Raw genomic sequence first — 11,272 nt, 5'->3', positions numbered from 1 at the left:
GGTTTTCCATGTTCAGCTTTAGTAGATACTAAACTGGTTGGTAGATAGTAACTGGGTTTCCAAAATGGTTCTACCTGCCTGGCTGGTGTGGCTCTAATGCTCATTAAGTTAGCCGAACACTCCCAGTCTCAGGTTCCTTATCTGTCCAGGGTGAAAATGACTCCAGGCCTCTTGTTATTGAGGAGTAAATAAGAGAATATTTTCAGAAAGGCTTTGGACGATATAAAAAAAAAAAGTGACATAAATGCATGGCGTTTTTACTGCTAAAGACCATAGCAGGAATAAACAAATCCCAAATGCAGCATTTCTATTTGAAGTTTGACTTCTGAAGCTCATATTCCTGCAAACTAAAATGTTGGTTGGGCCATCAATAATACCGACCAGGATCATAATGTGGAGTGTGACAAAAACACGAACCACTAACATCTATCAAGGGCTTCTTACGTGCCAGGCACTGTTCTAAGCATCTTTTTGTATATAATTTCATTTAATCTTCAAACAACTTTATGAGTTAGGTACCATAATTACCCCAATTTTATAGACGAGGAAACTAAGCCACAAAGAGGTTAAGCCACTTGCCCAGCATCCCCCAGGTAGCAATGGCCGAGCTGAGGTTCAAGTCCAGGCAGCCTGTCTCCAGAACCCAAACTCTAAGCTCCTAGGCCATCATCCATCGCTCAGAGTGTTGAAATCTACCACTTTGCAAGTCAAATGATGGGGCCAAATTTACCTTCACCATTTTGTGCACTTATGTATCAATTGATGCAAACATACATTAATGGACTCATTAGCCTGTGGAAATTAAGTACCTCAATAAAAACATTGATTATGTTGGGTTTTGTTTTTTCTTGTGGAGACTTGGTTCTTTCGCTTTGATCTGTGGGTGTGTGGACACATCCCCAGGCAAAAGCATATTTGTGGGATTTCCGTTTGTGGGATAAAAGACGTGTGGAATCAAAGGATGAGAATTACGGGCACAGCCCAATGACCAGCTATAACCATTTCACATTTCTGTCTTCTAATTTGTAACGTAGAGATGCTGTCTACTCCAGAGTGAGCGCGGGTTCCAGATCAGATGGTTCATAGGATTGTGCTTAGAGAGCTACCAAGCACTATATAGATCTAAGATGCTTATTAATTTTCTTATTAATGATGCTCCCCAAGACCACGTGTGCTATCACTGAATCATGTTCCATAGGAACCGCTTTTAACCCTGTCTGTATTTCCATGGGATTGTGCTTTTAAATTCCCTTGGAGTCTGGCCCTCCTAAGTGGCCTGGTTTCTGTCTATGGTGGTGACTGGTCCAGGTGTCAGTATGAGGCAATGGGTTCCCTTCCGTGTTTGGGGGTCCACCTGAAGTCAGCATAAAGTGATGCTTTTGGATGTCCTTGGGGGATCACAGCAGCCTGTGTGAGCACACAGGTCTCTAGGCATATAGAGGGAGGGGTTGTTTCTCTAGGGAAAAGTAGGGGGCCATTATCAGAAGAACTGGCCCTGGGTTCCCCAAATCAAGCATGTTCAGCAGGCGCCCCACACACGAAGCTCATCAAAGGCAGTTCTGTGTTAGGTAAAAGCTCTCTTTTAACAGAAGACCTGCATCCTAGTTGCGCCCCTGCCACTAACATGCTGTGTTGCCCTGGGCAGGACACGAAACGTCTCTGGGCCTTAGATCTTCAAGTACAAAAAGAAGGGGATGAATTAGGAATCTTGAAGGCCCCCTTGAGTGCCAGGTTTTGAAGGTTCTTTCCACATCTCAATGATCTTGCCCGTTAGTCTCTAAGACAAAATACTCCGGGCCCTGGGTGTAGCTCACCCATTTGCATAATCGCTAGCTGTGGGAGCTCCCTGCTGTTACTTAATTTCTGTGAGTATGAATTTCCACATGTGATTGGCCCTGCCCTGGAGAGTGGTGTGAGGATTAGAATTATGTACGCTATGTGCCTACGAAGGCAGCTGTGCCCTGGATCTGAGTAGGGGTTTGGCAGTTAGATTAATAGGACTTGATCCTTGTTTGGCCTTTTTCTTACTGTACCATTGAGAATCGTTGTTTCCTCATCTGTAAAATGGGGATATTTATAGAACCCTGTTCATGGGATTGTGGTGGAGGTTAATTGAGATACTGCATAGAACAGGCTTAGTTCAGGGCTTGGTACATGGTAGATAATCTGTAAAGGATAATTGTTTATTATAACAGCTTATAATGATTTTACTTGGCCCACTGCACACCCATTAGAATATCTGACATTTTAACAGGTTTTTGTTGTTGTTGTTGCTGTTTTTTTACTGTTTTTATTGTGGAATTTTTCAAAAGAAATCCCTTGGGTTTTAGTGCTGTTGGTCGCTTCTAGTTATTTCTCTAAAATTGTAAAAGTAATACATGCCTATTTTTAAAAAGTGTTTGATTTTCTAGCCATTTTAGTAGGCTGCTATATCAGAAAGTAGTAGGATATACTTACCTCAGAAAGGGCATCTATTGGTCCATGTAATTGCAAAGTCATCTAAAATCCAATACAGCACTCAAAAGTGTCACCAAAGATTTTCTTCCTCTGTCTACACTCTGCCTTCTGTGGGGGCCATTTTATGGTAAAACGACCTCAGGTCACGGCCATAGATGGTTGCCAGCAGGTTCAGGCGTTAACTGGTTCCTCTTTCACATTCCATGGAAAGAGAAAAGGTCCTTCCCAGTGGTTCTCTTGGAAAAGTGAGAATGTTTCTTTTTAAAATTTTTTTTATTAAGTTATTACATATGTGTCCTTATCCCCATGTTACCTCCCCCCACCCCCCACTCATGCCCTCACCCCCCTGTTGTCTGTATCCATTGGTTAGGCCTATATGCTTGCATATAAGTCCTTTGGTTGATCTCTCCCCCTTACCCCCACCCTCCCCTCCCCTTCCCTCTGAGGTTTGATGGTCTGATCGATGCCTCTCCGTCTCTGGATCTGTCCTTGTTCATCAGTTTATGTTGTTCTCTATATTCCACAAATGAGTGAGGTCATGTGGTATTTTTCTTTCTCTGACTGGCTTATTTCACTTAGCATAATGCTCTCCATTTCCATCCATGCTGTTGCAAATAGTAAGAACTCCTTTTTTACTGCAGCGTAGTATTCCATTGTGTAGATGTACCACAGTTTTCTAATCCATTCATCTACTGATGGGCACTTAGGCTGTTTCCAGATCTTAGCTATGGTGAATTGTGCCACGATGAACATAGGGGTGCATATATTCTTTCTAATTGATGTTTCTAGTTTCTTGGGATATATTCCTAGAAGTGGGATCACTGGGTCAAATGGGAGTTCCATGTTTAGTTTTTTGAGGAAACTCCATACAAGAACGTTTCTTAACCACCAGCCTCTAACAAATGCCTTTTCAAGACGAATGTGGCCGATTAGGTCAGGGACTCCTTCCTGAAAGAAGCTGTGCCCATACAGGCTGGGCATCACCAACGTGCTGAGTGGCCCACGCTGCCTCAGGGGCCTTTGGGAAGGACCCTGGCAGGCGCTCTCAGCACAGGCTTCTGGCGACATCGCCTGATGACTTTGAGGCCATCCCACTAGACGGAGGAAGGGTTTCCAGAGCCACTGGTGATGCCAACAGGGTTGCCACCGAAGCTGAGCCATTGCCAGCCCCCTTTCAGGTGACTTGGACATGTTCGGGGCAAAGAGAACGGCGGTGAGGAGTAGCTTCTGGCGTTAAATGAGCCTGGTCTGCCACCCAGCCCTCTGCTGTGTAACCCGAGAGATTATCTTCACCCTCATACTTAACTCATTACTGGCTCTAAATCCATTGCCCCCTAAATATCTCGCTAATCCATCCCCCTCTCTCCATCCCCCCAGCCCTCCCTTACTCCAACCCTCCACTATCTCTTATCTAAACCACAGGAGCCTCCTAATTGGCCACCTTCCTTCCATTCTTGCTTCCTGTATTCCATAGGATTAGCTTTGGCTGAGAGTTACAGAAATTCCAAAATAGTATGGCCTACACACAACTAAAAGGTAATTTCTTTTTCTCCCACTGCACACCCATTTAGAATATCTAAAATTTAAAGTACTGGCAAGGATGTGGAGCAACTGACACTCATTCACTGCTCGTGGGAGTACAAAACATTACACTGACTTCAAAAAATTGAAAAATTTGGGGGCGGGGTGAGGTAAAAGGAGTAAGTTTGTGGAGAAGAAAGTTACTGTGCAGTTCATGAACTCCTCTCTCCCAGTGGGGGAGCTTTGAGTAATGTAGGACAGGAACAGGAGTGGCAGGCAGAAGGCAGCAGCGGGCTGGGGTGTTTCTGTTGTGCTCTTCACTTGGAGGTGAGGCTCTGTTGATCTACTGGAGGGACAAACCATGCCCAAGTTCACGGTATTTATTAGATGCAGGTACAGTAAGGGCTGCTGAAGTGGGCGCCTCTGCAGGATAATGACAGGATATACTAATAGATTCAGAAAAACAGGTTCTCCATCGCGCAACTTGTAGTCAGCCAACTATATAACAAGCAAGAGTGAAAACCACTTTCCTGATAAAACTTTCTCCTTCAGCGTTTCCTTGATTTGCACAGCTTTGCCCAGTTAATCCAATTAGTGGGTTTCCTGATCATTCAGAGTGCAAATGCTCTGATTTTATCTTAGCTACATCTCCAAACATAGTCAAAGAAATAAACAGAAAACATGAGCTATAAGCAGAGGAAGAGAGGGGTTTGGGGTGGGGCTGCAGCAGGGCGGTTCTCGGTCAGAGCGCCAGTCTGCACACACCTTCCCACGGGCTCTAAGTGGCCTGCCTCTGGCCCAGGGCATCCCAGATGCGGCTCGATTTGTACCCCCTTCACCGTTCTGGCCAAATCGGCCAACCCGCCAGGTATTGTTTTATTTAATAAGAATCGACCCAGCGTTGCAGATTTTCATCACCGCCCAGCGGTTTTAACACTCTGTCCCCACTGCGCTCCTGGGCGGGCTGTCCCGGACACTCAGCCCTTTGTCCCCGTCTCTGTTCACTCAGCCCTTTGTCCCCCCTCTCTGTTCACTCAGCCCTCCCGGAATGCCTTGGTGCTTCATGTCCGAGCCGCACCTTTGTTTCCATGAGACGTTCCCCTGACCACTGGACTCTGAGATGGTTTGTCCTGAACCCGAACTCATCCAGCCACCAGCCTATGTGTGATTCGCACACGTAGCCATGCTCTTCTGCCTCCTCCGGCTCTTCTTTGGATGACGTGAACAGCGTTCAGGCTTTCGTTGTGAATTTTTTGCTCATTTAGGTCTCATCCCCCACACCCACCCCTCGTTCTAGATTCCCTGAGGACAGGAGCCCTTACTCAAGGAACATTCCTTGGCCTCCTACCCCTCATGTGCCCCCGCCTGGGCACCATGTCGGGGGCTTAGTAGTGAATAAGACATGGGGTCTCACCTCAAAGCCCTAACATTTCCCATGGCGCCTGTTTTGAAACTTGCACACGTGGAGGTGCTTGATCAATTTCTGATGCTTTGTTGAGCAATACGAGCTGACATTTGTTTAAATGATTATTACTTATATTCATAACATTTATTGAGTAGTTACTATGTGCAAGGCACAGTGCTAGCCCTTCACATGCCTCACTTCCTTCCTTTCTTACGACAGCTCTGAGATAGGCACTATTAATTTTTACAGGGAAAGAACGAGGCACAGAGAGGTTAAGTTACTTGTTCAAAGTCACACAGCTGGGAAGGGGTGGAGCCAGGATTTAATCCATGCAGCTCGATTCCTGAGCTTCTAGTTACTGTACTACATTAAGGTGACTGGAGAGTAAGGGCGATCTCATGATTCAGTGGCATCATTTAACATAGCCATCTACACTCTGGGCAGCGCCTGTACCCCGTTCCAACAGGAGGCTTTCCTGGGCCAGGATGCCCTTTTCCTAAGCAGCGCCCCCAGCTGGGCACTGCCAACCTGCTGCTCCCCACCTGAGTCTCAGCTGCCCATCCTGGGTCCCTCCTTTGTATACAATGAAAGCAGCTCACCCACCTCCGCATTCCCTGGGGCTACCAGGCTCCTCTCTCATCCACTCTGCAGAGGCAGGTGGGAGCGACCGAGCAGATGGTGTGGTCCCAAGACTCCCGGCTGGGTCAAGACCACCAACTTGTTTTGTCTTGCCCAGTGCTTATAATGGTTTTTAAACATTGGTTGTTAGCATTTACCAATTAGAAAATGCCATGCTGCCCTGACTGGTTTGGCTCAGTGGATAGAGCGCCGGCCTGCAGACTGAAGGGTCCCAGGTTCGATTCCAGTCAAGGGCATGTACCTGGGTTGTAGGCACATCCCTAGTCAGGGGTGTGCAGGAGGCAGCTGATCAATGTTTCTCTCTCATCGATGTTTCTAGCTCTCTATCCCTCTCCCTTCCTCTCTGTAAAAAAATCAATAAAATATATTTAAAAAAGAAAAAAAAGAAAATGCCATGCAAAATCTGGACTTTCGGCTTTTTAGGGAAAACTGGAAGATCTGGGAAACATCGAGTCAGGCTGCCAAGTTCAGATGGAGCATGTCTGTCCGAATGGACACAGTGCCCTTCTGCCTATTACCCAGACACCTACAGCCACAGTCATTTCTCCTACCAGCCTGCAGCAAATAAGAATAAGAATACAAAATGCATTATATATATTTTCTCTCTCTCTCTCTCTCTCTCTCTCTCTCTCTCTCTCTCTCTCTCTCTCTCTCTCACTGTGTGTCAGACACCATCCTAAGCGCTTTCATTGCCTCAGTCCCCTTTGGAAGAGGCGCTGTTACTACCCCACCTTACAGATGAGAAAATGAAGGCCCGCACTAATAATAGGGCAAGGGCTGGACTCAGACCCACGTGCTGGCTCCACGCTCTTGGCTTTTCCGTCCCATCCTGCTGCCTCTCCGTGCAGCATTGGCCCTGGCCCTGTGCTGCCTGAAGTTGGAACCCTCAGAGCTGGTTCCCGGTACACACGGCAGGCACAGGGCAAGGCCGCCTTTCCTTACGGCTCTGAACAAAGCTGAGTCGCAGAGGACATGGGGACAGTGAAAGGACCTGGTGCACACCTGCCAGTCACTCCAGGGCCATCTCAGAGCCAGCGGCGGGGAAGCGTCCCCCCTTATCTCGCTTCCCTCTTGGAACAGAGGGAATGAGTACCGAGTCTCCATCCAACTCTCACTTGAAACATTAGCCCGTAAACAGTGTAATCCATCTCAATCCCGCTTCTCTCCCTGGAGGTGGGCGGGGTGAAGCGCGATGGCAGGCCGAGTGACATCTAGGCCTTCAGCTGGGTCCGAGGTGGCCGCCCAGCCTGCCTGAGCCCCTCTTGGGCTGCGCAGCGAGTCCGCAGGGAGATCAGTAGAGCCTGCAGCACAGAGAGAGATGCATTTGGTCAGGTTAACTGCCCGCGTCTCAGGAAACAGCCCTCTTCACAGGCTCCCAAGAAGAGGCAGGGGGGTGTAGCCACTCCAGGTGGGTGATGCCTGTCCCCAGACCCACTGGGGAGAAGTGTCACTGAAGCTACTCACCAAGCGCTTCTGTGCACCAGGTGCTGTGGCTTCAGAGATGAGCAAACCTAGGACGTAGATAGGGTGATCATAAGATTTCAGTTAGGGCGGAAGAGAAAGAGGAGAAATGAAGAGACAGCCGAGGAGGGAAGAAATGTGGGGGTAGTGATGGGAGGAGACAGCTAATGGGAAACTCTGGAGTTACCGCTGGGCAGCATACACTGTGGCTCAAGTCTACGTGCCCATCTCTGCATGAGGCCTTCAGGGGAAGACCCGTTGCTCACGAAGGGCTTCAGGTGTCTTGGAGGATGCAACAGACTCAGGGTGGGTGGGTGGTGAGAGCTGAGCGCCCCTGGGGAAGGCTCACGCCAGGTCGAGTTCCTGAATGCCAAGTGCTCGGCCTCCTGCTGGCCCACAGGGAAGGCTCCCTAAATGCCAGCTCCCGCTCTTAGATGGCAACTGTTCTCATCATCAGGTTCCCTCTCACACCCACCTGGACACGTGAAGCTGAAAGCCAGCGGGGCAGACAGGACGTAAAATGCCCCGTGAGGACAAGGGGAGTGTTAGCCTCGCACCATTCCTTGCTTTCAGCAGGCAGGACAGGGCGCAGGACGGACCTCGGGCAATCCCAGGCCAGCGGTGGGCAGCTCTAGGACTGGCCCGGCCCACCTCTGGGAGCCGAGGTGGCACCCCTCCCAGCTGGGTTGTGTGCAGAACGAGAGGAATGTTAATTAACCCTGTTATCTGAGCTGAACGCTTTCTGGTTTAATTTCTCTGATAAAGCCTCCCTGAATGGAGAGCTCTCAGAATACCAGAGGAGGCCTTTCTTTGGGATTCCTGAGGTGCAGTGAGACCTGGCGAGGGTGCGGGAGGGGAGGGGAGCCTTTCTGGCCCCAGGAACCCTGAATTCAACAGACTCTTTCTTCTCCGTATTCTGACTGCAGACCCTTTACCATCCAGTCTGCTTGCCCCATTAAATGTTGCTACACTTCAGAAAGGAATGGGAAAATATAAGTTCATTGAAAGAAGGGAAGGAAGGAAGGAAGAAAGGAAGGAAGGAAGGAAGGAAGGAAGGAAGGAAGGAAGGAAGGAAGGAAGGGAGGAAGGAAGGAAGGGAGGAAGGAAGGAAAGAAGGAACCCTGGTTTAAAAATCTCTGAGTAGGTACATGTAGGAAATTCAAAATTCAGAACATGGGGTTGCCTAGAATTTTTGCACCAGATTTAATAATCATGTAATTGTTGTGTGTTTACACGTGCCAGGTTCTGTCCTTATTGCTTTACAGGAACTGTGCTTGTAACTTACTCTGAAACACTTCAGTGTAGGCTGTGACGTTTAGCTACATTATTGGAAGTGACAGCACAGGACAGCCAATCAGGCATCTGTTCTTGAGGGGAGGTCAGCTAGAACTGTATCCGAAAAGTCTCACTCCAGACGAGGCATTTTAAGCATTTTGGCTTTCTTTTTTAATTTATTTCAGAGAGAAGAAGGGAGAGAGAGAAACATCAATGATGAGAGAGAATCATTGATTGGCTGCCTCCTGCTCACCCCCTACTGGGGATTAGAACTTGAAACCTGGGCATATGTCCTGCCCGGAAATCAAACCGTGACATCCGAGTTCATGGGTCAATGCTCAACCACTGAGCCGCACTGGCTGGGCAAGGGTTTTGGCTTCCTTAACCTCAAGAAATACCAAATGAACCTCATGGATGGAACTGGAGAGCATTATGCTAAGTGAAATAAGCCAGTCAATAAAGGAAAAATACCACATGATCTCACTCATTCATGGACAATAGAGACCATTATAAACTTTTGAACAATAATAGATACAGAGGCAGAGCTGCCTCAAACAGATTGTCAAACTGCAGCGGGAAGGCCGGGGAGGGTTGGGGGGCAGGAGGTAGTGGGGTAAGAGATCAACTAAAGGACTTGTATGCATGCATATAAGCATAACCAATGGACATAAGACACTGGGTGATAGGGGAGGCTAGGGGACTGTCTAGGGCGGGGGGATAAAATGGATACATATGTAATACCCTTTGTAATACTTTAAGCAATAAAAAAAAAAAAAAAAAAAAAAGAAATACCAAATGTTTTGCCAGTTAGCAAACTAAGTGTCAGAAATGGGCTTTCCTTGATGATATCAGTAGCATGTTGATAGGTTTAGTGATGTCAGAAAGGGGCTCTCAATTACCATTGGTGAGTGGTATTCAAGAGCATACAAGAGTTCACGTCTTGATTGTACGTGACTTTTTAACTATTTGGTGGTCTGAGGCTGACTATAAAGGTTTGTACAGTCCCATCTCTCTACAAACCTCTAAACTATTGGGGACCCTCTCATGTGTTATAAAACAAGACAACACACCCAAAATGGAATTGTTTATGCTATATCCCATGTAACCAAACCGACACTTAACAATTCCAGGTTCAGTCTCCCAGGAATGGAATCTTAAATCAGCCGATCAAGAATCGCTTGATCGGAACTAGATAGGTAATGTGCCTGATAGACCCCTGCCAACCCCCCAAGGAAAGTGACCTTGAAGTAACCAATCGGATCGGCTTTTTTGCCTACTATCACTTTCTTGTTCCTACACCCATCCTTCTGCCTGCGAAGTTTTTCATTTTGTACAACTCCTTTCTGTCTGCTAGATCTGATTCTGCCCAACTAGAGGGTGTTCTTGCTTAAATAAACTCTTAAGATTTGTAACATGCCTAGTTTGTCTTTTAACACACTTCGTACCGCTCAGGAGTTTTCTCGTGTTTCACGCGCCATCTGTTAAGGACCACTCACGAGTGTTCTCATTTTTCACGCCCATGGAAAAAGGAGCGAATCTAGATACTTACGTAAATTTTGTTTGGTCCCTCTTCATAGAGGAAAATGTTTTACGCAGTACCATACGTTAAAAAAGTACTAGGAACTTTAATTGTTTAATTGTTTTTGTAAATAAAAATGTTATAATTATTGAAAAATAACACCTAAAGTGCATTATGATGATTTAAATAACGTGCAGTTTGCCCCAAAACGTGCAGTCCCTGGCGTATGTCTTAGAGATTTCTATGCGGTACGCAATGTGTTAAGCAATGTGTTAACAAGAAAGGCAGCGGTTGGTCTGAACATCTAAAAAAGACAATGAGGAGGGGCTTCAAATGAGCATAGAGTGCAGGTTGTAGAAGTTATATTATTCCTGTCCACTCATAAGACTTTAGCAAATGGTGGCAGAGTAGGGGAGGAAAAAAACTTTCCTCTATTCAATTAGCTTCAGAATCTGGGGTATATGAATTATACTGACCAAAGACAGATCAACAGGAAAAAGGGTTTATTTTGTATGTAAAGAGTGGTTTTTACACACATACACACACACACACACACACACACACACACACACACACACTCACTCCCCCAAAGTGGTTGGGCCTGAGAGCTTACATACCATTTTAACCATGAGTGTTAAATTGTGGAGAGGTGACAAGACAAAGGAAACTGGGTTTGGGCTTCTAGGGGTGGTAAGTTGTGAAAAGGTAAATATATGGCGGGGGGCGGGGGAGAGGGAGGACTGATCGGAGAGAAGGGTTGTTATGCAGACTCAAGTCCTACTATAATTCTGTGAAGCAGGTTTTATTATCACCTCCACTTGCTGCTGAGGAAACAGGTCCAGAGAGCCTGAGACACTCATCCAAGGACACAGAGTCAGAATATGAATCTAGGTCATTTGGTTTTAAAACCTATGCTTTTCCACCATGCAGAAATAAGTTTTACTATTCTTGATTTTACAAATATCACACAATCACAGGAAAACATGAATATATAA

The sequence above is a fragment of the Myotis daubentonii genome, chromosome 9 (genome assembly GCF_963259705.1).
Source record: "Myotis daubentonii chromosome 9, mMyoDau2.1, whole genome shotgun sequence".
NCBI classification, from domain to species: Eukaryota; Metazoa; Chordata; class Mammalia; order Chiroptera; family Vespertilionidae; genus Myotis; species Myotis daubentonii.
The sequence above is the reverse complement of the archived record's forward strand: the minus strand, read 5'-3'. Positions refer to the sequence as shown.